Below are 6,000 nucleotides of genomic sequence, written 5' to 3'. Positions count from 1 at the left end.
TGATATTAATGATATTGTTCTATAATTTCTACATTCTGTGGGATCACCTTTCTTTGAAATGGCACAAATATAGATCTCTTCCTGTCAGTTGGCCAGGTAACTGTCCTCCAAATCTCTTGGCATAACTGAGTGATCATTAGCCATTAGAGAGATGAAAATTAAAACAACAATGAGATACCATCTTGCCCCAACACTAGAGCAAAGTTCAACAAGACAGAAAATAACAAATGCTGGTGAGGATACAGAGAGATTGGGACTCTCATACTGCTAGTGAGACTGTCAAATGGTACAACCACTGTGGAAAGCAGTATGGCAATTCCTTAAGAAGCTGGAATTAGAAATACCATTTGACCCAGACATTCCATTACTAGGTATATATCCTAAAGAAATGAGAGCCAGGACAAGAACAGACATATGCACACCTATGTTCACTGCAGCACTATTTACAATAGCCAAAAGATGGAAACAACCTAGGTGTCCATTAACTGAGGAATGGATAACCAAACTATGGTACATACACTCAATGGAACACCATGCAACCCTAAAGAATAACGTAGAATCTGCAAAACACTGCATAATGTGGATGAACTTGGAGGACATTATGCTGGTAAAATAAGTCAGTCACAGAAGGACAGATATATTAGGCCATTATTGTGAAAAGTCAAGGAAAGTTTTATGTATTGAAGGAAATTTTCTTTGTTGGTTACCAGAGGTGGGATGGGAGGGGAGGGAACACTGAAATAGGTAGAGATAAGTATTGATTTGCATGAAGAGAAGGGCAATGTACCAAATGTGAGTGATCAACATGGTGGCATTGAGGAAGAAGAAGACATAGAGAGGTACATGGGAGATGTAGACAACAAAGATGAACCTTTTTGTGCATACAGTTCTGCGTTGTCAGTGAAGGCAAACATGGGCATACGGTTGGATAGATGGGTGGACAGGCTGAACTATTATGTATTTCTGTGCAGTGGGGAGTGTACCCAAGAGCATGTATAGGGTTGGCAGACAATGGTTCTACAAGTGTATTTGTATGTTATGTAAGAATTTCCAGGTGTATAGTAGTTGAACCTGTGGGCTTGTGACCATAGTCACAGGGGACATCAAGCTCATTTGGCATAACACACTACACAAAACATTATTCTACCTCCTACTTTTGCGAATAGTGACTGGGATCTTAAAAGCTTGCAAGCAGCCATCTAGATGCAACGATGGGTCTCTACTTGTCTAGAGCAAAGAAGAATGAAGGAAACGAAAGATTCGTGGAAATAATTATTCCTAGTGACTATTACACCATGCAATCCTCAGTCTGTATGACTATGAGAGCAGAAGAACTAGATGGTACCACTATCAAACACTCAGAAGGGAACCTACGTAGAAGATCCCGGATAGAGAGGGAGAACAATGTGGAGCAAAACTCAAAATCATTTGGAAAATAAGGGGGGGGGGCATATTTGTTGGTCTGTTAGGGCCTGGGCAAACCACTGAGACTATGGCCCCTAGCTGGCCTTCAGGTCTGGAAGTGATCCCACGCCTGTGGTTTCCAGCCAAACAAAAGACAGGCATATGAGTTGAACATTTACCTGAGGTAGATACCCTCCTTGGAGAGAACACTCATGGGAGAAAGAGGGGCTGTTTATGCACAAGGAGACAGCTCAGGGGGCAGGAGTGTATGGAGGGATGGATGCAGGGAAGAGGTAACTGTCAGGAGGAAGTGGGAGGGGAGCTGTTGCATTGGAGTAAATTGTAGTCAATGTCCTGAGACAACGTGTGTGTGGACTGCTGTATGGAAAGTGAATTTACTCTGTAAACTTTCACCCAAATCACAATTTAGAAAAGAAGAAAAGTGCTTAGCATATAGCAAACCCTCAATAAAAAAAATAAACCCACACACACATGTAGATAGATAGATAGATACACACACATACACACACATATCACTACTTCTAATAGTAAATATGCACTATTTTAGATGCTAACCAGACTTCTGATTCTCTCCTTGATGTAGAGCTTTTTATATTCTACAGATAACATTTGCTCCTTAGTTTGTGTTGGTCTTGTGTTCAGAAACAGTATCATAGAAAGACCATTGGAGCATAAAATAGGAACAGATCATAGCTTGTGATGATATGAGAATATCTTTTTTAAAAAACAAGGAAAATATGCTTCCACTCACAGTTATCTGTAGATTTGTAATGCAGTGATCATGATAGAGAACTATCTTGGCTAAGGAAGTGACAGAAATTAGGATATAATTTATAAGATGTGATATTAATATTATAAGTATCCTTAGAGATTGTATATCTCACCCTTCTATTTTCAAGGTCAGGAAATGAAATTGAAACCATAATGAGCCACACATGAAAGTTTTCAAAAATTTCAATTATGAATTTATCAAGTCTAAATTAATTCTATTATGCCATGCAGTCTTCTTTACTCTCTACATTTATCATTTATTTCCTCAATAATGTTATCTAACCTCTCCTTCAACCTCAAGTTCAATAGCTTACAACTGTGAGGTCTAATTGGATCATCTATGCCTCTGCTGGTACTGTCTGTTCTTGGCATCATGTTATGGGTTAGATTTAGGTATTCTTTATATATTTCTTTCTAAATGGACCAGTGGATACTCCAGATATACTTTCCTCATGGAGGTTAATAAGAGAGCAAGAGGCAAGCCAGTTAAAAACTTCTGCTTTCATAAATCCACTTATATTCTATGGGGTAAAACAAATCTCATCTAAGATCCCTAAGTCAGTGGGGTGAGGATAGGAGAGGGAATATTTAGTGAAAATAACCCAGTCTTTTTGCACGTCATTTGAATGGAACAAGGGGACACTACACAGTTTAAAATCAAGAAGGGAGTGTGTCAGGGTTGTAGCATTTCTCCATACTTATTCAATCTGTATGCTGAGCAAATAATCTGAGAAGCTGTACTATATGAAGAAAAACGTGGCATCAGGATTGGAGGAAGAATCATTAATAACCTGGGATACGCAGATGATACAACTTTGCTTGCTGAAAGTGAGGATGACTTGAGGCACTCACTGATGAAGGTTGAAGAATACAGTCTGCGGTATGGATTACATCTCAATAAAAAGAAAACAAAAATCCTCACAACTGGACCAGTGAGCAGCATCACGTTAAATGGAGAGAAGACTGAGGTTGTCAAAGAATTCACGTTGCTTGATTCTACAATCGATGCCAATGGAAGCAGTAGTCAAGACATTAGATGACATGTAGCACTGGTAAGGTCAACCACGAAGGAACTGTTTTAAGTGCTGAGGAGCAAGGATGTCTCCTTGAGAACTAAGGTGCGCCTGACACAAGCCATGATATTTCCAGTCGCCTCGAATGTGTGTGAGAGCTGGACAATGAATAAGAAAGACCAAAGAAGAGTTGATGCTTTTGAGTTGTGGTGCTGGTGAAGAATGCTGAAAGTACCATGGACTGCTAAAAGAACTAATATATCTGTCCTGGAGGAAGTGCACCCGAAATGCTCCTTGGAAGCAAGAATGGCCAGACTTCATCTCACCTACTTTGGCCATGTTGTCAGAAGGGACCATTCCTTGGAGAAGGATGTCATGCTTGGTGGGGTGGAGGGTCGAAGAAAGAGGGGGAGGCCTTCAACGAGATGGATTGACACGGTGTCTGTGATAATGGGCTCAAGTATATAGCAGGGATCATGGAGCTGGTGTGGGATTGGTTAGTGTTTTGTTCTGCTGTGCATGGGGTTGCTATAAGTCGGAAACGACTCGATGGTACCTAACAACAACAGCAACGACCACCAACTCTTTTATGTCATCCACTGGGCCATGGTATCTACATTCTTTAGGATATGGGGTAATCTTCTGTTTAGGAAACAAAACAAAACAAAATGGTTAAAAGTACTGTAGTTCAATACTGAAGTTTGATTTTATCTTTCATAAGAGTTTAGAGATAAGTTAATATTCTAGTGAAGTGAAAAGTTCTTCTTTAGGAACCCAGGTTCCTTAAATTTCAATTTTCTTTAATTCCCTTTGGTGTTGTCCTTAGGACATGCTTGAAGCTATCTTACCAGTTATACATTTCATTCTAGTCCTTGAGAAGGAGAAACGAGAGGAAGTGGCGTGAAAGCAATTTCCTTTTGAAATTATATAATCTGAGGGTGGTATGTAATTTCTACTTGCATTCTGTCAACTGTCTACTCAAAACTCACTGCTGTCGAGTTGGACCCGACTCATAGTGACCCCTCCTTGGGTTTTTGAGGTGGTATCACTATAGAAGTAGATTACCCAACCATAGCATAGTCAAATGACTAGACCTTGCCACCAGGCCAACTGAGAAGTATAGTCTCTTGTTTTGATGCCTTATGGACAGCTAACTGCTTGGGGATAAGTAGAGAATGGGTAATCATGACGTTTAGCAATTTTTGCTTTTAGGACAATTTGAACTAAGGATACAAATGATAGGAGAAATGGACATGGATAGAGAAGGTGAAAATGCTCCTTTCCCCTGAGAGGGAACTGTGTAGATAATACTCTTCATAACGCAAGAAGATTAAAAGTCAATTTTTTTAAAAAACTTTCCTTGAGCCACTATATTTCATTATAGTTACTTTTATGAGATGACAAAATGATTGTCTGTTGCTGAAACAAGAAATAGATATGTGGTTCAAATATCCCTTATGAGAGCCAATATTCTCTAAATAAGCAAGTCATGTACAGACTAAATGTAAGAGCCTAATCAAATAAAAGGTTTGATTAAAATTACATAATAAGTCACTGCATGTTTGTATGCATGCATCTTAATTTTATCCACATGGTGCTATACCATCTGGGTTGTGACCTGAGTTATTAAAAATTGTATGTGTGTGTATGTGTGTGTGTGTGTTCTCTTTCTTCAGAGCTCAAAAACTCCATTTCAGAACTATTACTGAAGATCGAATTGATGTCAGCCAGGAAACTGTAATTTCCTGTCACTCGGCCTTGAATTACTACATTGAATTTTCAGGCAATAAACAAATTTAGCTGAAAGATGCAAGCTTTTTTTCTACTTATCATTAGTACCTAAGAATATGAATGTTTTATACTGTTCCATCTCCATTACACATACAATTACTGGCTCAGAATGATATTCAACCTTCTTTGCGTCCTTTTATCTTGCACTAATCAAGTTCAAACTTCCTGCTGAAAACCAATGTATGCTCTTTTAAATGTGGGCTGCAGAGCCAATTTATCTGATGAAGGCAAATAACCTACCATTTCAAGTCTACAGAAATGAAGCAGAACAGCCATGTTGAAAGGAACATAATGTCTTCCCTGCTGTTTTTATTTCTCCCGTGTATCACAAGTGGGGAAGACGGAATTTTATGAGAACTTAAGTTGTGAAGTACAATACAAGGCAGCATTTTTAATAGTTTTCCTGAATACATGGTCTATAAGATAAAAGCTTGTTTTGTCTTAAATTATTGTATTGCAATTTTCTGGAAACTATCAAACAGAATTATGTTCATTAATGTTGACTTTCTGGATGGCAAATCACAGAACTCTCCATGAAGCCACAACAATGGATACATTTGTATGTGGGGAAACATTTATGGAAAAACCAATAGAACCAAAGGTTTGTTTAATTGTGTGCTGCAGAATCAGATGGAGCATAAAGATTCCCTGGGGTTAACTTGATAGAGCTTTTCTCTTTGGCTAAGGGGATGAGCAGGGAAGTCAAGTTGTGTGTGTATGTCCAGGGCTGGGGGTGGGCATGGCTGAAGGTTATTCATCTTTTCTTTACCTGGTCTTAGAACAATCTCTGATACAAAGGAGACTCAGGAAAAAGGTTGTTAATGGAATGATCCCAAGGAGAAGAGGCCATCTTCTCATGGTGAACGTCTTGAGCTAACATTATGGTCAAGCCAGGTCCAGTTCCAAGCCAGCTTGGTATAGTGACTGAATCTGTCAGTGGACAGTATAGTGACAATTTGTATTCTTGATTGTACCAGGCACTTGAAGATGTTTAAAATCC

The sequence above is a fragment of the Orycteropus afer genome, unplaced genomic scaffold (assembly GCF_000298275.1).
Source record: "Orycteropus afer afer isolate SDZICR_OR568_19922 unplaced genomic scaffold, OryAfe1.0 scaffold00190, whole genome shotgun sequence".
In the NCBI taxonomy this organism is placed as follows: Eukaryota; Metazoa; Chordata; class Mammalia; order Tubulidentata; family Orycteropodidae; genus Orycteropus; species Orycteropus afer.
This window is presented reverse-complemented; position numbering follows the sequence as displayed.